The sequence below is a fragment of the Lytechinus pictus genome, chromosome 11 (assembly GCF_037042905.1).
Source record: "Lytechinus pictus isolate F3 Inbred chromosome 11, Lp3.0, whole genome shotgun sequence".
Classification (NCBI taxonomy): domain Eukaryota; kingdom Metazoa; phylum Echinodermata; class Echinoidea; order Temnopleuroida; family Toxopneustidae; genus Lytechinus; species Lytechinus pictus.
Genome location: NC_087255.1, coordinates 34,151,609 through 34,176,616, shown reverse-complemented (window position 1 = coordinate 34,176,616; position 25,008 = coordinate 34,151,609). Strand labels below are relative to the sequence as shown.

The 25,008-nt window shown below is 34.2% G+C and overlaps 1 protein-coding gene across 1 annotated transcript in view; it reads left to right on the top strand.

The window, feature by feature from the left end:
* Nucleotides 1–233: 233 nt before the first annotated feature.
* Nucleotides 234–25,008, top strand: part of LOC129271703 (beta-3 adrenergic receptor-like) — a 41,806-nt gene continuing 17,031 nt past the window's right edge. Inside the window, exon 1 of the mRNA XM_064106408.1 lies at nt 234–384. The gene's annotated coding sequence lies outside the window, so the exon portion shown is untranslated. The remainder of the gene's footprint in view (nt 385–25,008) is intronic.

Genomic DNA, 25,008 nt, shown 5'->3' with positions numbered 1-25,008 from the left:
GTGTTTTACGACAAGTACAAATTCTAAGCAGAAAAAACCATCTTCATTCATTGCACGTTTGTAAATCTAGATTGCCTGAAATGGTGGGGTGACATTGCAATTCAATTATTAGATGAGAGGATAAAGATTATTTTTCACACAAATAGAGGAAATGTAATGGGTGCCATAAGGCTAATCAAAATTGAGTGTTAAAGGTACGTGATATAAATGTTGACAAACAAGCATACATGGGCATTCTAGTAGTGTGGCACCGCTAGTAGACCTACCCCTGCCAACAAAACGCGATCCTTAACGAACAATTCCACGAAAAGCGGGGGAAATCAATGGAGTAGATGGGATGCCTTAAAAACAAGGGTGAAATCTCCTACAGAGCAAATTAACCATGTGAGTAATTGATGAGTACATTTCGACTTTACCATGGAGAAGTGAGATGAACTACGGTGAATATAGTATGAATGGGCAATTTGATTCTGTATTGGTCTGTGTCGCCACTTGTGTATTGTTTTGTTTGAAATGGCTGTCACACTTAGGACGACATGATGATCACTCAGGTGTGTAATTGAGGATGGAAACGTGAAGGAGAGGAAAGGAGAGGGTATAAGAGAATTAGAGAGTGAGAGAGAGTGTGCAAGAGAAAACGGGAACAGAGACAGAGCATGCAGAGTGAGAAAGGGAAAAGAACACCATTTAGAAAGAGAGAGAGGGAGAGGGAGAGACAAGGGAGTGGGGGTAGAAAGTGGGTTGGGAGAGAGAGAATGTGTCTTTTAAATGTGAGAGAGAATGAGAAAAAAGGAAAACGAAAGAAAGGGGTCAGAGATAAAGAGGGAGAGAGAAAGGGGAAGTGGGCGAGCGTGAGATGGCAGATTTACAATAAAATACCATTAATATTTTATTCATAATGAAAAATTAAATTGTAAAATCTAAAGCTAGCTATGGTTTTATCAATAAAATACATAGAAGAAAATACTTATCGAATCGATTTCATCTTAATGTGTCAAAACTGAAGCACATTTATGCATATAGTATTAATCGTTTTTGGTTATCTACTGGCGAATGTGTATGATATTAAACTGCCCTCAAGGAAAACATTACGCACCGCATTTCAGTGAAGATCCAACCCTCTCGCTGCATTAAGCCCTACCATGATTATTGCATTTGATTTTGTGAAATGGACTTTACTCGTAAAACACCTCAGTCAAATTGACTAGACCAGTAGTCAGCTGGGTGCAACTGATATGTCTAGTCGCACTTCTGAATTATATTCTAGTCAGAAATGACTCTGTTCTAGTAAAATGCGACTAGAAAGTAGTCAAATATGACTAGAATAACAGTTGCACCAAGCTGACCCAATCAACTAGTCATTTTTTTACTGATTTGTTTTAAGAGTGTATAGCAGATTGCATTATACTCATGCGAATACTGTTTATTCAACAGTAAATACAATGAAACATAAATGTAATGGATCGATCTCAGCTCCAAACCCCGAAGAGGAACATTCTCTCGTACAAGATGAGTATGTCACAAAATAAGTTTTGAGCTGGATTCATTCATTCTTGTTTTCCGTTTGCTCGTTATGTCCTGGATAATCTCGTAATCCAAGTTTTATATGAAGCCTTTTAACCCAATTATCTTGATGGTATTGCGTGAGTCGGAACATGTTGTTAATTTAACTTGAGTGATTTCTGAATTATTGATAATGCATATTCAGTGCATTTACGCAATATAGTATCCCTAAATTAGACCCCAAAATAGCCAATCTGGAATAAAATTATTGGAAATGGTTTTTCAACTGATTTGAGTTGGTATGGGTGTCAACATTTACCAAAAAAAAGTTAGGAGGAATACGGGTTGGGGAAAGTGGTTTTTTTTTCAAGGTCAAAGGTCAATGACCTTTTCGTATATACTGTATAATGGTATCTCTGAGATGGAAAGGCGCAGGTTGGTGATAATGGTGTCAAAATGCACAAATTCTAACCAGAATATCAAATAAAATAAAATTAAGTACCTATAATGCACATTCACCGATAAAATTCAAGGTCAAAGCCTTTCAAAGGTCAATGACCTTTCTTTACATTATATACCATACTGTATAATGGTATCTCTGAGATGATAAGGTACAGGCTGGTGATCATGGTGTCACAACGTACAGATTCTTACAAGAAGATTAAATAAAATGAATTTAAGTACCTTGAATGGACATTTACCAGTAAAATTCAAGGTCAAAGCTTTTCAAAGGTCAATGACCTTTTTACATTATATACCATACTGTATAATGGTATCTCTGAGATGAAAAGGCACAGGTTGGTGATCATGGTGTCAAAATGCACAGATTTATACCAGAAGATCAAATAAAATAAAATAAATTACCTAGAATGCACATTCACCCATAAAATTTAAGGCCAAAGGTCAATGACCTTTTATACATTATATACCATATAATATAATGGTATCTCTAAGATAAAACGGTGCAGGTTGGTGATCTTGGTGTCAAAATACACAGATTCTTACAGGAAGATTGAATAAAATAAAATTAAGCATCGAGAACGGACATTCACCCATAAAATTCAAGGACAAAGTCAATGTCCCTTTTAACATAAAATAATAATAATGGTTTCTGAGAGATAAAACGCCGCAGGTTGGTGATCTTGGTGCCAAAATGCAAAGATTTGTACAAGAAGATTGAACAACACCAAACTAAGTATAAAGAATAAACTTTCACCCTTGAAATCCAAGATCAGAGGAAATATATATATATATATGTACATGTATATGTACATGTATATGCATTTAATGCATCATAATATCTAAATCAATGTTGTCGTGTCTTTTTCTCTCTAGCGATAGGCCACTCACCTCAATGCTATAATGAATACTATAAACTATTAGCTTAATCTTCTGAAAATGTATAGGATAGGTCTAACTCTCATGTCACAGCTAGCATCATCTGAGAGCATTTCCAAAAAGCAGAGGGATGATCATGAAGATGAAATGAAGGCCATCATTAGAGCTGCAGCTTCTGTCATAGTAAATGGCATGTATCTTAACTTCAACAAAGATTAATTCCCGTATTATTCTGAATTACCTCTCATTGCGAGCTGCCAGAATTCTAATGCTGCAGGACAAAACTTCATATCTGCTCTCTGCCGTACGTCACCCATGATGCTATTTCTACTAGGTATAAGTTTGTACAAGGATCATGTATTTGGTCCAGATCAACTGATTGTTATCATGCACAAATTAGGCATATAATATTGAAATTCAAAAGGAGATAATAGCTTACAATTACACATCCATCGACCTAACAAAACTCATACAGCACCACTTCCAGTTCTTGACAATCAAGCTGTGCAACATATCAGTAATAATATAGATCCTGGTCTAATAACCCTTGACAGAATGTTAGGCTTTCTATGGGCCAGATCAAAGTCCTGAAAATGTCAGAAGGTTTTCAAGAGTTTAATTACTCTTTACTGAAGTTGAGACACTTAACTTCATTTACTATGACAAAAGCTACAGCTCTAATGATTGCCTTATTTTAATTCTTCATCATTGTCCCTGGCTATATGAAAATGTTCTCGGATGATGCTTGCCACAAGGGTTAGGCCTATCCTTTCCATTTACAGATTAAGTTATAGTTTATAGTATTGATTGTAGCATATGAGGTTAGTGACCTATTATGCTACAGAGAAATTAGTACCTTGATTTAGATTTATAAAATGCATAATTATCTAAATGCTGCTACTTTAGGCAACTTCACCATTTCAAATTATATCATACATGATTTTTTACACTTTTGGCAATGCATTACTACAATATTAAAAAGTGCTATTTGATCTCAATTTTACCTCGAACGTGTATTTTGACATCATCATTGGTCAAGGATTCAACTATTACACTTGTGTTCATTTTCCATGCAGGTCAGTCTTTTCCCATCAGAATCACTATACCTACATGCCACAATCAAGTTATCGACCTATTTACTTAAATTCCCTGACGCTATTGACATAGTTGATTGACCTCTAACCCTAAATATATTTTTCATGGCCGTTATTTATCCTTATTTCAGAGTGAATTTATTTAACATCCAAGTTTTGATTACAAATAGCTACTTTTCTATTATTCACAAATTAAATGTGAATATAATGGATTAATTTCTTTTGGGTGGATTCATGCATGGATATATAAATATTTATCAACTTTTGACCTTTGACTTTGGATATCAAAGGTGAAGGATTATTCTTTATGATTATTTTGTGCCTTTTTATCTTCTTGCAAAAATTGCTTTTTGACACCAAAATCACCAACATGCAGCGTTTTATCTCAGTGATACCATTATGTCATTAACCTTTGACCTTGAACTTTATGGATTAATATACATTCTAGGTGATTAACTTTATCTTATTTGACCTTCCTGTAAGAATCTGTGCATTTTGACACAACGATCACCAACCTGTGCCGCTTCATCTCAGAGATACTATTGTACAGTATGATACATAATGTATAAAAAGAGGTCATTGACCTTTGAAAGGCTTTTACCTTGAATGTTATTGTTTAATGTGCATTCTGGGTACTTAATTTTATTTCATTTGATCTTCCTGTAAGAACCTCTGCATTTTGACACCAATATCACCAACCTGCGCCTTTTCATCTCAGAGATACCATTATACCGTATATGGTATATAATGTAAAAAAGATCATAGACCTTTGAAAGGCTTTGACCTTGAATTTTATTGTTTAAAGTGCATTCTGGGTACTTAATTTTATTATATTTGATCTTCCTGTAAGAACCTCTGCATTTTGACACCAAGATCACCAACCTGCGCCTTTTTATATCAGAGATACCATTATACCGTATATGGTATATAATGTAAAAAAGGTCATTGACCTTTGAAAGGCTTTGACCTTGAATTTCATGGGTGAATGAGCATTGTAGGTACTTGATTTTATTTTATTTGATCTTCTTGTAAGAATCTGTGCATTTTGACACAACGATCACCAACCTGTGCCGCTTCATCTCAGAGATACTATTGTACAGTATGATACATAATGTATAAAAAGAGGTCATTGACCTTTGAAAGGCTTTTACCTTGAATGTTATTGTTTAATGTGCATTCTGGGTACTTAATTTTATTTCATTTGATCTTCCTGTAAGAACCTCTGCATTTTGACACCAATATCACCAACCTGCGCCTTTTCATCTCAGAGATACCATTATACCGTATATGGTGTATAATGTAAAAAAGATCATAGACCTTTGAAAGGCTTTGACCTTGAATTTTATTGTTTAATGTGCATTCTGGGTACTTAATTTTATTCTATTTGATCTTCCTGTAAGAACCTCTGCATTTTGACACCAAGATCACCAACCTGCGCCTTTTTATATCAGAGATACCATTATACCGTATATGGTATATAATGTAAAAAAGGTCATTGACCTTTGAAAGGCTTTGACCTTGAATTTCATGGATGAATGAGCATTGTAGGTACTTGATTTTATTTTATTTGATCTTCTTGTAAGAATCTGTGCATTTTGAAACCATGATCACCAACCTGTAATATTTTATCTGGGAGATACCATGATACAGTATATTTAAAAAGGTCATTGACCTTTGACCTTGAAAAAAAGCACTTTCCCCAACCCGTATTCCTCCTAACTTTTTTTTTGTAAATGTTGACACCCATACCTACTCAAATCAGTCAAAAAACCATTTCCAATAATTTTATTCCAGATGGTTACTAATTACGGGATACTAATATGTTATGCCATGTATATACCAAGAGTGATCTCGATTGCTTTAATATGTCATTTTACCAATCACTTCTCAGAAACTCCCGATAACGCTGACTATCTTTTGTCAAAAGCCCTTCATAACAAAACAGCATTTGTCTACAATCAGTGAATCAAAACAGCAGCGTCGTCATGGACAAACGAAATATTTGCTATTTTTTGTCCGGTTCGAATCGTAAGACAATGTGCAGTCCCGATCCACCAACTTTCGACAATGACCTCTAACCTGCCTATTTTTATTTGACGGGAATTTTTGATAATAATAATAACAATAATAATAACGGTATATTTACCCAGGGTAGCCACTTCAGTTCCGAAAACTGTTCTCCCAGCGGGCCCTGCTATCATTATTACCCGGCTAAGCTAGGCTACCTATTCAGGTGCACACAGCTTTTTGAGGAATTACTTCCTGCCGGTACCCATTTACCTCACCTGGGTCAAGTGCAGCACACTGTGGATGAACTCCTTGCTGAAAGAAATTACGCCATGGCTGGGATTCGAACCCACTACCCTCTGTTTCAAAGTCCGGAGACTAATCCACTGGGCCACGACGCTCCAGAATAGAATTTTGAACGTTGCAGAAAGCGTCTGCGAAGTAAATGCTGAAATACGCTATTCTTTTAACAGTGTTCACAGTTTTGGGAGAGCTTCCAAGTTAGTCAAGGATGCATGTCATCACCATCCTAATTTCATACGTTTTCTAGCGTGGCATCAACATGTCGCTAGGTTTATCTATGCACGTTTTCAGTGAAGTGTTTAGAAGAAGGTCGAATATATTCATATTATACTCTTCATGCTCTTGGCATGCTTGGTGCCATATCCTTGAAATAAATTAAATGTACTGTAGTTAAAATTAAAGAAAGTGATTCGCACATAATTAAGATTGTTGTACCTACCAGGTTACATTAAACAAAAATAAAAGAATAAAGAAATGTCTGTTCAAATGACTACAATTAGAAAGACTATAACCTCTGTTCATTTTGACTACGTTGGACATAATCCAAGTAATCACTGTCGTTAAGTGTCCTCGGAAAGTTGTGTAGATATCTATCAAATTTTGTCTCAATCACATTAAAAGGGTATATATTTCTTGACTTGGCACTGTTTTCTATTCATATTGGCCTTGGATGAATAGATGTATAGTGCATTAAACATCGATGGGTGTATATACCAACATCTAGATTTCGGGTTCGATCCTTTGTTAATGGACTTTTAAATTTCAATTCGTTACAACGCTTTCAAACATTGAACGTTTCCATAACAACGGTAATGGATTAAACATAACGTGGCGATGAGAAGTTGAGTTAATGGAATTTTGAATATGTTGTGTTTTTTCAGTTCTGATAAATGGATTGGCATTAAAGGGAAGATGCTTTTTTTTTGCAGTACATGTCTACAGCCACAATGCCTCACAATGATGACGAAAATGACTTATGTTGGGATGTTATAGATTATAGATGGCTTACTAAAGCCGCAAATAGGCGGTTTTAAACGGTAATTGAATTTCTAAACAATTATGTTGTCGATATATCATAAAATGTTTCATATTGAACAACTTTCCTGGAATCGTACAATCGTTCTCAGAATGCGCTTGTTTGGGGGCTTTCAATTATCATAAATGGAACATTAGCTGACAAATATCTTTTCATGATTTCATAGTGAGTAAGCTACAAACAACGAAGTGTGGAGTTATAAGGCAATATTAATAACATCGAGTTCGTAAAGCAATAGGAGTCGTTGTAATCGGGTGCTCCGCGGTTTCGAGAAACACAAGGCATTTCCTTGAAATAAGTTGATGATAAAGGTTCAAGAAAATATGAAGCATTATACAGGTTTCGTGCTATCCCTGGCGACCGTCACACAAAGGGTTATATTATGTATACATCTCCATAAAAATCAAATAAAATTCTACTTTTTACCAATCGAAAGCATGTACTTTGGGGTTTGTGATTTTAATTTTAATGCAGTCTGCGCAGTACACCAAATCAGAACAGGATTAACAAGCATTATACCAGGGTCCCCCTAGAAGGTTCATGATTACACAAACCCACCTATTCGAATCAGTCTGGGAAAATTTTCCACGAAATATTAATTCAATCAGTGGAGAGTGCATAGTAGATAATTCAGGTATTAAACTCACATGAGAAGTCTAGATTCATGTAACAACCGAGTTTATATGAATATATTTAAAAACAAGCTAGAGATACATAATCTGATCTCACGTAGTAATGTATACACTGTCATGACGGTTGAGATCAAGACTCAATAATCTACGCATCGACAATAAACGAACGAATGCTAACAAACATTTCGGGGAATATGAATTAATATAAGTTCTGTTCGAAATAATGGCAGATGTTGTAATCTTTTCCCCACTTCCTTACGTCACATGGAGCTATGGTGAACATGGTGAAAGATCAAAAAAAAAAAACATAAAATCAAATACACTTCTACTTTTCATCAATCGAAAGTGTGGATTTTGGACTTCGCATTTTTCATTTGTATCATTGTATCTATGTTTTAAACCGAATAAATTAATAAAATGTGGGGAAAAAGACTCGCCCCCCAAAACGGGATATAACGAGAATTGCTCCTACCCGTTGGTCCACGATGACAGAAACTAATTTGTTGGCATAATTTCATTTTTAACATGAGTCTAATCTAATAATTCTGAGCGAATCATATTTTCCGTGAAAGGTTAGTTCAATTTTTGGACAGTCAATTGTACAGAATTTGGGTATTGCATAAAACTTGAATGATAATTCCATATTCGTTTGACGGCCTATTTTATATGAATGAATATTTAACGTCAAGAAATGCACATGACATCATAGGCTGTAACAAAGGCACGGCAGGAGAACCAAACTTAGAATAGATAAGTAAAATAGAAATAAAACATTTCCGGGAATGTGAATGATTTAATAGATTCTCCTCGAAACAATGGCAGATTGTTTAATTTTGCTCCTAAATTCCAACGTCACGGACTCTGAGATAGAAGGAGCGAGGCATAATAAAACGAAAAATAATTTGAAGCAATGAAAACTTATTTGAATATTATCTACAATTCATGGATATGATAAATCATTAGAAAATAGATTGAAAATGTGTGAACATGAACGTACGGACTGTTAGGTCAATTAGTATGTCACGTTAAAGAAATAATTTTAACAAACAGTCGGCCCTAGGTGTGTGTGTGTGTAGGCCCTAGGTGGTATGCTTATTCATCTTGTATATCAACAAGTTTAATTGATTAGTACTAGTTATGTGAGAGAGTATACTGGTTTTCCAACCAAAAGTCTAGATTCAATGGAATATAGTAGTCAAGTCATGTCTTTCTTTCTAAGTCTCTCTCCCACTCCAGTAATAAGTAACGAGAGTCTACCGAAAAAATGATACTAGTATACAGCTTAAATAATAGTTAATAATAGTTGTGTCTATGTCTACATTTCTTTCGCCCTTCTCCTCTCTTTACACACATTCCATCCCCTCCCCCTCATTCTCTATCCTTCGCTTTCTCTCTCCCTCTCCCTCCCTACTCTATTTATTCTGTATCTACCCTTTTCCCTCTTACCTCCTCTCTCCCCCTCCTTCTCCCGCCCCCCCCCCCCTCTCTCTCTCTTTCTATGCTCATACATATCGCTTTTATTACTACCGTTCTTCCCGTCTCACCGCAACGTTTATGTTTGCATTAAAGCACATTTTATTGACAACAAGGGACAGAATTGTACCGATCATTGGTTTCCAAGAAGGAAACGATGAATGTCAAAGACAGTAAATGCTCTTGATGACTTTTTTGTTAAATCAAGATAGATTATTCGTCCTTGCACTGTAGCAAGTCTTGCCCTTTAAATGTATTTCTACAATGGCCCTGGGAAGCGGTGGTGCTGAGGGTGCTGCGTGTATTATTCTCCATAGGCAGCACCCCCAGGTATTCTGGAAGATGTGTAAAAGTGTAACTAAAATTACCTTTATTTGGTAGTGAAACTTTTTTTTCTTTCAATTTTCTCGGGACCAACATCATCTCCAATTTTTAGTGAAAAACTTTTTTTTTTGCTTTGAATGTCTACAATTCTCTGCCCTCCCCCTCTTTCTATTTCAACCACACTTCCCACCCCTTTCTATACCTAATTTTTCCTTTTTCCCCCTTCATTTGTCTTTTCCCCCCCGACAATCAACTTCTCATTTCTTTCTTGGAATTGGTTCACGTACTTTTATTGACTTTGTGTCGAAACATGAAAAGAAGGCTTCCATTAAATTCAAATAATGATTTCATTCCAACTTAAGTGATGGGTATCTGCCGTCCTGGCATCATGAAACATTTGATTTGTGATAAGAAAACACACATTTTGTGAAAATGTGACATAGGCAGTCATTTTGTTCTTACAAAGAAATGTATTTATTATCTGATCAAATTGAATATTGGCATTCCTTATGATGAAATCTATCTTCGTTCAAGTTCTCACTTTCAATTATACTTTTTTAACCCATCTACAGTATCTCCTGACCTGTAACATATTGTTTGCAGGTCCCAACAGAGCTCAGTCGAAGCCCGCTCATATCTATCTTCATTATCACGACTTTTATTCGGCATCAGATGGACACTTTAAACGAACCCATAAATCACATTTTTTAAACAAGAACTTTGAAGAAGCTCCGATTTTGCTTTAACTTTCTGTCTGTTACCAAAATGACAAATTGTAAATAATGATTGACTATTGTGGATAAGCGCCAGAGTTTGTGTATCATTAATGTGCAGTAATTGTACTTTGACTTTTCAAAAGCTAGTCTCAATTATCCTCCAAGCTTGTGGGGCTATTTCAAAGAAAATTAAACAGAAAATGTTGTGCTGGGTAATTTTGTGTCATATTAGGAATTATTGTTTGATAAGTTGAGATTACTTGGTTGCTTGGATTTGATTCTGACAAGGTTTCTTTGGTCTCATTAGTGATTGTTCAAGGTAATTCAGAAGAGGACATTATGACCACTCTCCCCCTCCTTCCACCGCCATCTCCGTCTCAACCCCTCCCTCCCCTTCTATCATTCTCTATTTCCATAATTCTTTCTCTTTCACTCTCACGCTCCGCCTATTTCTCTCTTATCCGCTCCCTCCTTTCACCCCTTTCAATACTACACCAGCTTTTTTCCCAAGGAGTGCCTTTATTCCTCTTCTAGTCATCTTACAGAGGTTCTACAATCTTCCCTTTTATTTTATAAATAATAATTATTACAACCCACCGTCATGTTTATATTGTATATAGAATACCTTTTGATCTCCATTGTCAGTGAATATTAAAAAATATACCACCCTTCTCATCGCCCGTAAAGGCATATCTCAAACTATGGCGCCGATTCTTGGCCAAACTAATACTTTGTCAGACAATCACAGACCTAGTGTTTGTTGATAGATCGGTAAACCGCAAGTGATTGCGTCGAGGGGGTGGTACAAAGCTCAACAACCTTCTAGAGACGATTGTGTCGACAAGAGCATTCATTTTTTTCCGGAAAAGAACATTAATTATTGTAAATTATTTACTACCAACCTGCTAATAGGCCCTACGGAAAGTTATTACAATCAAAGCGCCAAATTCACAATAGTTTCGTAAGTTCTTATAAGAAAATTTCAGAAAATTGTCCACATCATTATATATATTTTGATAATACAGTGACCAACAGTAAAGCGTCACAATCTCTATACGAATCAAACTGATACTTTAACTGAAACTGATCGCCCCCCCCCTCACCCCAGCCATTTTTTGGACTGATGTATTTTCATTTGGAATAACTCTTCGACACCACGCTAGGTGTTATTATTTACTTTAGCACCATGGGTGACATTATTCATCACCTTGCTGTGAAATGCAGTTGTCTGCCAAATTTATTTAATACTTTTATTACAAACAATAATCCGTACGCCACTTCGATCCGGCGAGCTAATATCCCACAATCCCCAATTTGAAAAAGAGGAAGTGGCCACTCGATCGAACGAAGGAAGTTGTTTGCCAATCACATCCATAAATGATGATCTCTGTCATCGGAAATTATTTGTTGACGGTACCCTTAAGCATTATTGGTTATTAATATTTGAATTATGATGATGAGGTGATATATCGAAGCAATTTCAGAAGCTTAGGCTTGAAATTCCGAATCGCTGTCACCTTCTCGGAAGAGTGTGGGCGATGGACGGATTTAAAACTAATTAGTCCGTATCAATAGAACCATCTGACACATTATCTACCAGCTTTTTGTCTCTTATCTCCATCTCTGTCTCGTTAAGATTTTTCTCCGCCTTTCCAATTTCCTTTTCCACATGTCTAATGTAATTTATCTCTTTGATCTCTATTTTCTACCATACCAATCATTTTGTACCATCTTGTTTTATATTATTTTCCTTAATTTCTTTCTCCCCCTCGTTTTCTTTATTTTGTCTTTTTCAACACTGTTCCCTTACATACGCCGATACTTCATTATATTTCCCCATTAACTACATACTCTCACACATACAATCTCGGGGGAAGAGGCTAATTGTTGGTTGCGATCCTTAATGAGAAGCCAATACGTCACAACATTTAACAACGGTCACCGACCAATTGTATGCGTGCCTCTATTTAATAGACTCATCTCTAGTCTGAGAGGTTTGTGTGTTTATGCATCATTATTTAAGACCTGGATGTACCTTGCCAAATGATCATTTAGGGGATTATCCTTGATGTCTTTGAACCCCTTTTCTAATATTGTGTTTTAGCTAAAAGTAGAATTTGAAAGAAAGTAGACTGAACCAAACTTCACACAGAGTTACACTATATTTCTTGTTGAAGGCTAGAGCCATGATTAATTTTCTCTTTCCAGTTCCATCTTAGCGCAGTATTTATCACTCTATTGAAGAAATTTTGAATTGTTATCAAGGTGGCAGTCTGCGTGTTTGTAATTAAGTTGAAATTATAATTTTATACCCATGAGAACAGCAACAAAAATAAGGTTTAGTAGACCAACTTTTATGCGACTTATTATTCATCATTCGTTTTCCCCCTCATCATGATTCATCATTAAACCGAAACGACTGGGAGTGAGCCTAGCTGATGATAGCAGCATCGCTCCAGATATTCATCCTTTCTCATCCAACCATGGATGGCAAGGCATAAAACTATCAGTGTCGCTCTCTTACTCACCAAAATGAGCGCGAGAAGCGATGAGTGAACATCTCCGGATCGGAAGATAAAAGAAAACTTTGTTGTCTTCGGAGCGTTATCCGGGGCTGTATTGGCAGCTGTGTTGGATTCGAATAGGACTTTCAATTCTTGTTTTGGATTGCGAGGTCGTGACAAATTGGAATTATCTGTCTATCTTAATTGGTTTTCGGACCAGTTTCTTTGTAGCTTTCAACTGGATTTGGTGAGGAAATTTATTTTATTTCATGTAATTGTTACATGTGTTTTGTTATTACGGATTTTTTTAAATGTTGTATGAGCAAAACAATTTCATGCTTTGTTAATTCCAATTCTTCTAATCCAAAATTGATTTCTTGTATGGATTATCCGAAATCCATTTATTGTATTTGGCCAATTTTAGGCTTATAGAAAAGAAAAAAAGTTTTTTTTTCTCTCTCTCCCTTTTCAGGAAGTAGGTTATTATGGTTATGTTAAACTTATGAACAGTATTTGTATACACTTTCCTCTGTTGTTAATATGTTATATATCAATAATATTGTAATTATTTAATTATCAAGGTAAGATGATAATTTTTCAATAATTATCATAAAATGAATAAGATATAAGATTTCCTATATTCTTGCAAACCTAAATTTATCATATTTTAGCGATTCATCTTTATTCTCGGGATCAATCTGAATTGTTATATAGGCCTATTTTTTCATAATTTGTAAACTATTTAACAATTTTGATTGATTTTTTTATTCATATGATTATTTTGCTATAAATTTTAAACAAATTATCAGACTCCACAGAATATCTAATTAATTTCCTCAGTATCACTGATGACTTCACATCTTCCTAAGATACCAAACACATTTTGTTTGAAATTATATCCTATACTGGTTACTACATAGGGCCACACAATTAATCTAGCAGAGAGTCCAACAGTGTGTTCAGATTGTGTTGAGAATGTGTTTACACATTTTCAGGAGCACAATGTGAACCCACCTTCACACTCAATGTGTGCATTAACAGTGTATATTTGATTTTCACTTAGTCCACTATGTGAACACACTTTATACACGTAAAGGTGTCCACAGTGTGAAATTACTTTCAAACTGTTATGTGTGAATATTTTAAGCGTGAATCACGTCTTCATAATTATAGTCAACTATGTGAACACAATGAGTGACCTCCCTCGTAAATTTTCGGGGGGGGGGGGGGAACGGGGGATATTTACCGTGTGACTATATCATATTCCTATTATTCATTGAGTATCTGAATATAAAAACGGCCCAGGTCCAATTTTGGGCGAAATTGAGTTAGATATGGGAAATTGTTCCTTATACAATGACTCATCTTTTGTATAAATGATAAATCTGAAATCATCTCGGAAATGCCTTAAATAAAGGAGGAAAATCTGGTATGAGTGTAAGAAAAGCCCAAGTCCAGGACATATTATAGCGCCCTTTCTCATTACTTCTATTACTAAGTCCATATGATTCTAAAACGACCCAAGTCCACCAGACAGAAGGCCCCGCACACAAGTAACATACAAAAATGTACACTTATTTTTTTATGATGTTCTCTGATGTATTTTGGCCAAATATACTTTTTTTGCCCAAATTTAAAATATATCCAGTTTCTTTTTTGTTTCGTTTTTCTCGAAATGACTTCCAATGGACTTGGGACTTTTTTATATTCATATACTCAATTGAAAACAAAATATTTCTTTTTTATGTCGTCTAGCTCCCTCTCTCCACCGGAATATGCAGGCACAGCTGGTTTTGCTACAGCATAATTATGCCAATTAAAATCATAGATATAGTTTAGATTTTGATCACTAATAGGAATTAGAGGAGTGAATTAAAATGCTTCTTAGTTATTAATTAAAACCAGTTACGATATGTTTTATTTTTTCTCGCTATCGTCGGAAAATAAACTACTGAACTTGTGAAGTGAGATTTCATTTTAAATGATGTTTAATGCATAGTTTTAGTCGTTCTATGATGTGTGTTCTTTGACAGACCTAAATACGAAGCAAGTAAACAAAACAGGGGTTTAATAAAGTTATGAAAGCAAGAATGTGGAATGATTCAGTAAAGTACGAGGGCGTTTAATTCATATCAACTTTTTGAATTCTAAAGGTAAACGCTCGAGGCAAAATGACAAATTTTGTCTTACTTTAACTGATAAGGAACAGAAACATATATCTATATTTTTGCTTGCTTGTTCACTGTTATCATAATGTATCTTGCAAGACTTACTATTGTGAGTTCTGTTTCTGTTTTGCAGATTTTGTTTTACTGATTATGTTCAGGCTAATTCTGAAATGAGTTATGATTTTTTTCTCGAACTTTGTGCATCCCTTTACTCAAGTCTAAAAATAATATTTAAATATGCGATGTAAACTGTAAGAAAATATTTGATTTGAATTTAAATTTGACTTTCGGGCTGGCCCTCTCCCTATAACTGGTATCATGACACATGTGTACTCCTCAAGTACTTTGTAAGATGCAATATTCACTGAAAGAGGATGTTTTATTCTTTAATGATACCTATATTCTAATAAATTATATGTATATTTTAGGATGCAGAACACTGAATTGAGAAAGTTGAACCTTTTCAAGATGATTTTATCCTTCAAAAATATTTCTAAAAATATATAAACTCCATCATGAATGGTTAAAGAAAAGGGTTGACTTTTATTAGGTATTGAGATGACAGTTACCCAAAGCTATATTCAATATTTGATGTAGGCATGCTATAAATCAATACATTTGTTCTCTAATGATGCATCTATATTTACTCGAGGATAAGATAACTAAAGAGAAAGAGATAGTATGGACAGGAAATGGAATTGGAGAAAACATAATCAATGTTTCATCAGAATCAAATATCCAAGTCTTAATTTAGTGACTACCGGAGGTATTACTTAAAGAATATTTGATTAATTGACATATTTTTCGTAGTGATGTGGACCAGGTCTGATGAGGACGACGAAAGTGTCATTGTCGTATGGATTTGCAGATATTCTTTATTCAAAATTCGTTTTCACAAAAGCTACCTCAAATCTTGATATTTTCTTTTTTCAAATATAATTTTTTCATCACTTCGTTTGAATTTGAATTTATTAACAAACTTCATTCATTTGGCATGAATATTTTGTTTTGAAATGTATACAATGATAACATAAACAAAAACATTCATAATTGTATGTCTTTTATATAAATCAGTAATACGTCACTACATAGATTTCCAATTATTATACAGATATGCATCTATATACAAAGAGAAATGACGAATTGATATTTAACATAAAGAAGGTGTAGCATAATGCAATATACATAAGTTATCTAATTATCGAATACAAATCAGGACGTAAATAAATGTATAATGTTAAAGATATATCTTTGTATAATTCATGAGCATTAACTCGTTCCTTGTTCATATTGTTCATTAATTGATTTTATTTGTTACTTTATCATCATCTCTGAAAAATCAAAGTTTCTTCCTTTTTTTAAATGTAAATCTTAAGAACAATAATAAAGACTTTTGTTCATATCTATTAAACACAAAAAAATCTTATTGCTAGCAAATTTACGTGCAAGAGAAGTACTTACTTCTCACAAGTTTTACCAAAGTCTTGATATTGGTTTATGCTATAGAGCAACGCTGGTGAAACCGTCACCATGGCCCCGTATCACAAAAGTTATTGATTGGTCGCTAATAAGAAAGAACAAATCTGATTGGCTGTTAGTCAGTCTACTGAGCAAAATGCACATTCAGCGATGGTTCTAATAATAGGCTATCTGATAAATCGCTTACCTTTGTGTTCCGGGGCCGAGATCGACGAAAGGAAATGTATTACGTTACAACCAAGCGCATACCTTCGGCCGTTTTGGAATCGGTTTTGTTGGTGTGAATTTAGCATTAATGAGATGGGTTGGTATTCTGATAGCCATGGTTTAGTGAAACCTGGGTTAACTTAGACCAATCTTTAATGGAGTGCCAGTTGTCAAATCATCCATCAATTGAAACTTAATGTTATCCTGCTTCAAAAAAAAAAAGCTTTCAAGAAATTAATTGAGTCGTAAAAGGGGAAGAATAGGAAAATACAAAAATATTATGAATTACGATTTATCAAATGATTCATCATAATTGCCACGAATATGAAAGAAATATTATGAAGTCAAACATTTCATAGAAATGTTGTTTAATATTATTGTTTAGACCAGGGGCGGATCCAGGATTATTAAAAAAAGGGGGGCACATTTTCTCAAGGAACAAATAAGAAATGATCCTCCTTATTATGTGCTTCCCCCAATTAAAAATGGTGTCTTGCATGATGAAATAACAGGAGAGTGTGTTTAAAGAAGCAAATAGTGATAGTGATTTCATTGACTTATTATTTTGTCCTAAGCCAATCAGATGCATTTTTAGGAGCTTATAACAGTCGTAATTGTTTCATGCACTGCTCTTATAATGATGTTTGTATTGACTAATTACGTTTCACTCTGTTTAAAGGAAACGTGCATGATGTTTTTTTCTAGATAATAAACCTCGGTTATATAAATTTTATACAATTTACTACATTCATATCTACTTGAGATGACTCTGTACACTCTACGTTTTACCCTACATATTTGTATTACCCCAAATATTTGTACCTACAAATATTTGATCAATTCTTTGAGGAATCCAAACTCAGCAAGCCCTGCATCCCTCCATTTACTTTTATTGAAAAAGGAGTTATAAAGATAGCCTTGCAAATTGTTCTATCGAGAATGTTATATATTTTGTTCTATTTTCATTGTATATATTGTTATTGGTTAATATGGTTATCACGTTATATAGTGTTTACCATTAACACTTATTTAATTTTCTTTTATAGTCGTATTGCTTGCAATGTATATTCATTTGTATTGATTGTATGGTTATCATATTATATATATGTACTTATTTCCTAAGTTGTATCATTGAGTTGAGAAATGAAACAAACTGGAAACTGAAACTATCCAATATTGGTTAAAACGATACATGCAATATTCGTTTACTTGTGAAAAGAGTTTTAGTTTTTCAGTGTATTTTTTCTGGGGTGGAAAGTCTCATTAAAATTTTCGACAAAATTCAAAAGCGAGGGAGCGATGCCACCAAGTTTATCGTAGGGACGCTTTTGCATTTTAAAAAGTGAAAATTTAACGAATCTGTGCACATTTTTTTAAATTAATTTTGTGGAAATGTTCAGTAAATAATGTAAGTTTTCAAAATTTCGGGAGAGGTGCCTCCTCGCCCCCCCCCCCCCCACATCGCATTCCACTAAGATGGCCGTGGTCGGACACATGCATATTCACCAAGAGATTGATTAATGCGATTCCTTTATTATAGTGCACTCTAGAAACCCTCTGGCCAATCATGTTTAATAGTAGACCCAATGTCGATAATTCTGGCTATGCCTCCTGGTTTTATGAAACTGATATAATACCACAAAGTAAATAAACGTATCGATTCTCAACTCATTGTGTTTGAAGTTTGTATAACTGTTTCTCAAGCACCGCACTTAAAGGAAAACTGAATTGGGAATCTGTCAAATTAAAATAGATTTTTGAAGGGTCATTAGTCCATTTATGCTAGGTTTATTATTACTCATTAAAAGTTTAATGTCTAAATTAGTAAATTTCTTCAACTTCGGTTATTTGCACATCGAAAGTGAAATTTATTTTCAATCCACAATGAGTGCATAAGATGTTACGAGATATTTATTCTCCCGACTATAATTAGATTAAAACTCATATCGAATTTTGATTTTTACTCAGGTACTCAATTGTGGGGTCTATATACAAGTGCATTATGTAATTCTTAGAAGAAACCTTGGGTATTATTGTATAGATATGCCATATTTTTTGATAAACAATGAATTGTATTACATGGGTTCATTGAGCTGAAAAAATAAAATCAATTTTACAACTTCGGTATTATTTTTTCTTGTGTCTAAAATAAAACAAAATCTTAGATAATCTGCGCGTCATATAAGTATGGTCGTTTAGACATTAAACCTACAAAGACATTTCAGCGATTATTATAGTTTTATTACATACGCGTTGAAACTATTTCTCGATACAAATCGATCAATACGTGCATGAATAAATGAAATGAATTTTAAAAGATTGTGCAAATTGATGTCAATTTTCTTTATTTTAAAGATAAAAAAGTAACTATCAGACCAAAAAACAAAAATATGAATTTGAATTATTCAACATGTTCTTTGCCAATAAAAACAATGGCATCTTTCTTGCCTCAGAGCTTTATTCGATACTCTCTCACTAATGAATAATACAAATAACTTCGCTCAATTTCTTTTGGTTGTGTGGTTATCCCTGCGGACAATGACATCTCTTTCAAGTTCAATATTTACCCCTTCCCGACTCGGGTGCGAGACACTCCCTTGAGCCACAGACGACATCTGATCTGAGGGGTGGCTCAGATCGACTGAAATGATCGACAGTCATGTGATATTTCATTTACAAAAAAATGAATAAGTGTTTTTAATGCTAAATTTCCAATTTATCAAAAAGAAAACCAGGAGAACGATAAGAACTGTATTATTCAAAACCCAATTTTTAATTGCGCTAATTCTACTACCAGCCTCGCTTGATATGTTTAGTGTTGCATTTTGTGTTAACTTGCCCCAGCACCCCCTCCCTCCTACTAGATGATTTAGGACTGTTGAAGGCTTCTTCCCGTCTTGTAGAAATGGACTTTCATTATTGTATTAGGTGAAATAAATTGTAAACAACATGCCACGTCTGGTCAATGCTTGGAGCTCGCAACATTGCGGGCAAATACAAGAAATAGCCAAAAACCTAATGTCGAAAAAATTCTTCGTCTATTTCAAAACAAGCATGAGAAGAAGTGTATATATTCATATTGGTTGCAAATGATTCATCATCATACAGGTACCTATTTATTAATTGTATAAATTAATAGTAGGATTATTTAGAAATCCAAAAGTTACCGTCATTTTTAACAATGCTTGTTTGTGTATTTGTTTGTTGATGTAATGGATTGGTCTGCGTATGTGTTTTTTTTTTTAATTATTATTCTAACTCCTGTTTCATGACAATGTTTCACTTTTTATTACAAAAGGCCATGTCGGCCCAAAATATATCGCAGCAATTGGGAATAACGATGCATACCAGTATAGGCCTTCTCATTTATACCCTTCATGTGCCTCAATTTATTTGAATTTAATTAAAACCCGGTGTCTGTTAACTTGATGTGAGTGAAAGAGGTAGATGGAAAAGAAACTCGTGTTAGAAAATTAGGCTCAGATTATTATCATGTTTCGGTAATTGTTTAATCATGGGCTTAATTGACTACGGTACTGTCTTCCCCTGCCTTTTTCCCGTTGTATCTGTTCAGATAATGAAATATCTACCCCCTCGGCAAAGGTTTGCAATCAATCGCTAAATACCAACGACCAATCAAGATCATCGTTGATTGAGCACTCTGTTTAAAATACTGACCGGGAACCAATCACTGCAGTTCTTTCATATTTGCAATTCATCGCAAATTTTTGTGTTACGGGGGCCCAGGATAGTTTCATGAAACTGTTCGTGATTAAAGAAGAAAGTAGACCAATGAAACTAAAGTTTCTATGGGGATGTAAACAAAGTTGGGATTCACTTGTACCCTGATTGATTTTCGATCGATAACACACTTTGCAATAAAAATACTTGCTAACAAAAGAAAATAACAGGTGGGATCAAAATTTAGCTAAATGGATTAAACACGATTATTTATCATTTATTACAGCCTCTTTTTGAGAATAAGCCCTGCAGTCATGCGTAAACAAAGTAAAATCAACTATACGCAAGTTTTTGTGGTGTTTTGATAATCTTTAAATAAATTAATGCAAATCGATTGTTTTGTACACGATATAGCCCCAGGTATAACACGTCCCTTGTTAAGGAGCATTTGTTCAGTATGTAGATTGAGATCCTAATACGGGAGCAGCTACTCCAAGTCTCCAACATTCTGGTATAGACACGGACCAATGTCAGATTTAATGAACCAAATGTTCGATTTTTACATGTACTCTAACGTGGCAGCTGCAGAACTCGGGAGAAAAGTAAATTTGTTATAAGAACGTTCTTAATCATGTAAACACTTCGGATACACATGCAAGAGAGATCTATATTTTCTAGCAGTTGTGTAGATATTGTGTTACAAAATATTGTACACTGCTGTGGGTGCCAGCGCCTTAAAATTATTATTTCAGTACAATGGCGCTATATACAAATGATGTTCTTCATTATCGTCATCATCATCGTCGTTGTTCATTTTAGATTCAATCTGTAAATAGTTAATGTTTACTGCATGTGTATATGTTACTCGTTTTGTAACTATACATGCACTGTTTCGAGAAAGAAATTGTTAAAATAAGAAAGAAATAAGAAGAATAAAGTATCCCTAAACGAGGAAAAAATATCGTCATCGTCGTTGAAATCAATCAAATTCATTCCATAAATGCATAAAAGAGGAAAAACAATGATTCTGGTCGACTAAATATTTTCAAAAGTAGCAAAACAATTACTTTACATGTCAAACCACTTTAGTTTCTCTATACAAATAAAATTACAGGTCAATTTATTCGTAGATTTATTAGTAGATATCTGAAAAAGTATATATTTCAAGACTATGTATTTATAACACACAGTCAATGAGAGACCACACACAGTTTAGTCGCCCTTTAAACCTGGCAGGTTTGCTCATTAAAAAAAAATCATATTTGTCGTGGTTATCATTCAAATGCGTTTTATCAGATACCGCACAGACAGATTAAGTGATTATTGATTTTAACAGTAAAAAAACATTGTTTAATACCTCATAATTAGCGTTGCTCATTCAGAATCATGTCCTTGATTAAGATGATATACTACCCGTTAAACCTGACAGGACATGCATGCTCGTACATAAGGAAAGGGGAAACAACTTATCTTTTCCAGGCCATTAAATTGCGCCAAGTGAAATTTTTGGGTAGGACGCAGCATTAGTTCATTCATAGTCACAAATTCTAATTTAGAGAACTGATGATCTAAACTAAATCTTTCGAAAAATATAGTACTTCCAATGATATAAAGTAATTTCAAGATGATTTTATTCGTACAGTATTTGTATTCTTGTCTCTTAAAATTTTAAGGGGTTCTTATTTCCACGTAACATGTTTGGGCACTTTCACCATTCTTGTCGAGAGAAAATTTCCCCCTTTCACTGTTCATGGTAGACAGGTTAGAGGAACGCACAAGCCGATATTTTGTTTTGATGTCATGTTTTATTCCATTTTAGCCTCCTGTTTTGCCGTGTTTATGAAAAGTGTCTAAAATCGAATTAAAATTTGTCGCATTCTTCGAATAGTTTTATGCACATGACAACGTGTGCTCCCGTTCTGTTTTTAAGCTTGCTTCGAATGAAATATCGATGGGAGTTTGTTATTTCTTTTGATGGTAATTTGTTCTTCCTTAAAAACGAGCTTTACCTGAAAATGGACGTAACCAGGAGGGAATTATCGGAAAGCAAGTTAGATCATAGTCATTGTTTTTGTTGTTCTGCTCTGAAGCGCCTTGAGCATCTTATCAAGATGGAAAGTGCACTATACAAATCTTATGTATCATTATAATTATTATTATTATTATTATTATTATCATTATTATTATTATTATCATTATTATGGACAGTTATGGAAATATAAACAAAGGATGAAAAATCTTTAAAATCTTGCGAAAGTAAGATAGAGAAAGAACCGGATGTGCATGGTGTAATGGAATTGCGAGAAAGACGGGACGAGGAACGAGAGAGATGTTTTGATTGAAAGATATATAATATAGCAAAAATGATAAATACATGACTTAAAGAGATAGATTCATAGTGATGGAAGAATGTTCGAGAGCAAGATGAGAAATACATGCGGACATGAATGTAAAGTATGATGTCATTAATAGAGACAATGAGCGTGAGAAAAGTATAGTTAATTAATTCCGAAATAGGAAAATATTATGTATTGGTTTTTTTTAGTGTCTACATGATCGATATTATTCGTGATAGTGTAAATTGTGCTACTAAAACACTGCTAATATTGTCTTGTCTTACTGAATTATGTTCGAATGGATGTATAATAATTATATCTCTTTCATGTCGCGGTAGAATATTCTGGAGTTGTGACATAGGTCTTTTATTGCTACTGTCATCGTAGTCTTTGGATCAGTCTCAGAAAGCAGCAATTGAATAGTGTTAAAGGGGAATCCAGCCTTGGCCATAAAATGTTGCGTTGGGAAGGAGAAAAATGAATTTAACAGAACGGTGAAAGTCTGAAAGAAATCGGACAAGCAATAAGAAAGTTATAGCTGCTTTAAAATTGAGATCACGATTACTATGTAGATTTCAAATTGGCAACTGGGTAAGTAAATTATGACAAATGGGCAAGGATAACTTTCCCATAGGCCATGTACTTTATTATCAGGGATTTGTGGTTTTCTCCTAAGTACCCATTCCCCTGGGGCAGTAATCTAAATATAACCCAGGTAGTATATTGTTTTATGTCCTCATGAAAGAAAAATATAATTTGAAATAAAAATTTTGGGAAAAATGACATTTTAGCCATAATAATGTATTGGAGTACATGGAAGAGTAGTCCTTGCCTTACATCACTATCACATCCCATATATGCGGCCAATTTGAAGTCTCCATGGGTATAGTGATTACCAATATTTACAACTTTTAAAAATTCATAACTTTCTTATTGTTTGTCCAATATTTTTCAAACTGTCACCTATCAACTTGTCTGATTTTTCTTTTCCTTATAAAACAAGTTTTTATTTGGGTTGGATTCCTCTTTAAAATGCAATAGACCAATGATGCCCAGTTTTTCATAAACCCAACAGAAAAGACTCGCATTGAAACAAAATGTCATTATACAAGCTTACACGTGTTTAAGACGTAATTTTAATGAGTATTGTACATTCCGAAGTAAGACTAGTCTAATCTTGAACAACATGAAGTTCTCAAATAGAAATATCGAATTTATTGAACATTCATTTGAGTCGCATTATCCCCAATTCGAGTTTAACGTTATACAGACGGTTAGACTTATTTGTTGTTTCTGCAAGATTTTTTTTCCTTGCAATATTTGCTATATTCTCATAATTGCAAAAACGTAAACGATAGTGATATAAGAATTTGAATGGCCATTGTTAAGATTTCAGAACGGAGAAATTCCCTTTTCATTTTAAACCCTTTCCATGTTTATAGTTTTAATGCAAAGCCCAAGAGTTTAAGTTGAATGACAGGTTTCCTTTCAAACAATGTAAGCTCTCAAGTTTTGCCTAAAGATTAAACAAAATTGTCAAGTCTCGATAAAAAAAAAGGATGTCCCATTTCTTGATTTTTTTTGTGGGGGAGGATGGGATATACATTCAATATTCGAAAAAACTTTCATAATGTAATTTGGGTAAATAAAAAAAATAAAACGAACTACTTTCTCAACTGGAATCTAAAGTTGAATAATGCTTTTTCAAACTCCCATGTACAGATTGTGTGATGGTTTGAATTTTCGTGCTTCACAATTAGCTTCAAAAATTTGGATCATATAAAAAGAAACCACTTTTCACTTATTCGCAATGTGGGCGGAATAATTAGAAAACATCAGAGAGAATGGCGTGTCATGTGAAATTCTACTGGGCACAGACATGACAGATGTGATAGACATGGCGGATCGTGCACTTAAAATACGGTAATGATAAAAGACGTGGGAAAATGTGAAACAAAAAAAGCGAGCGTATAGGCATGAAAGGCGGTTGATGGGTCTGATGGAGTTCGGACTGAGAGCACTCATTTAGATTACCCTCTAACTTTTTTAATCTTTAAGAAATGACTTTAGTTTAAACAATTTGAAGAAACATTATCGTGTTCTTAGAAAATATATACATTACTATGATTACGGGAAAATGAATTGTCATTCCTTTTCAAAAACGTTGGTCTCTATCGGGTGCCGTCAGAGGTCCCTCTATTTTTTTT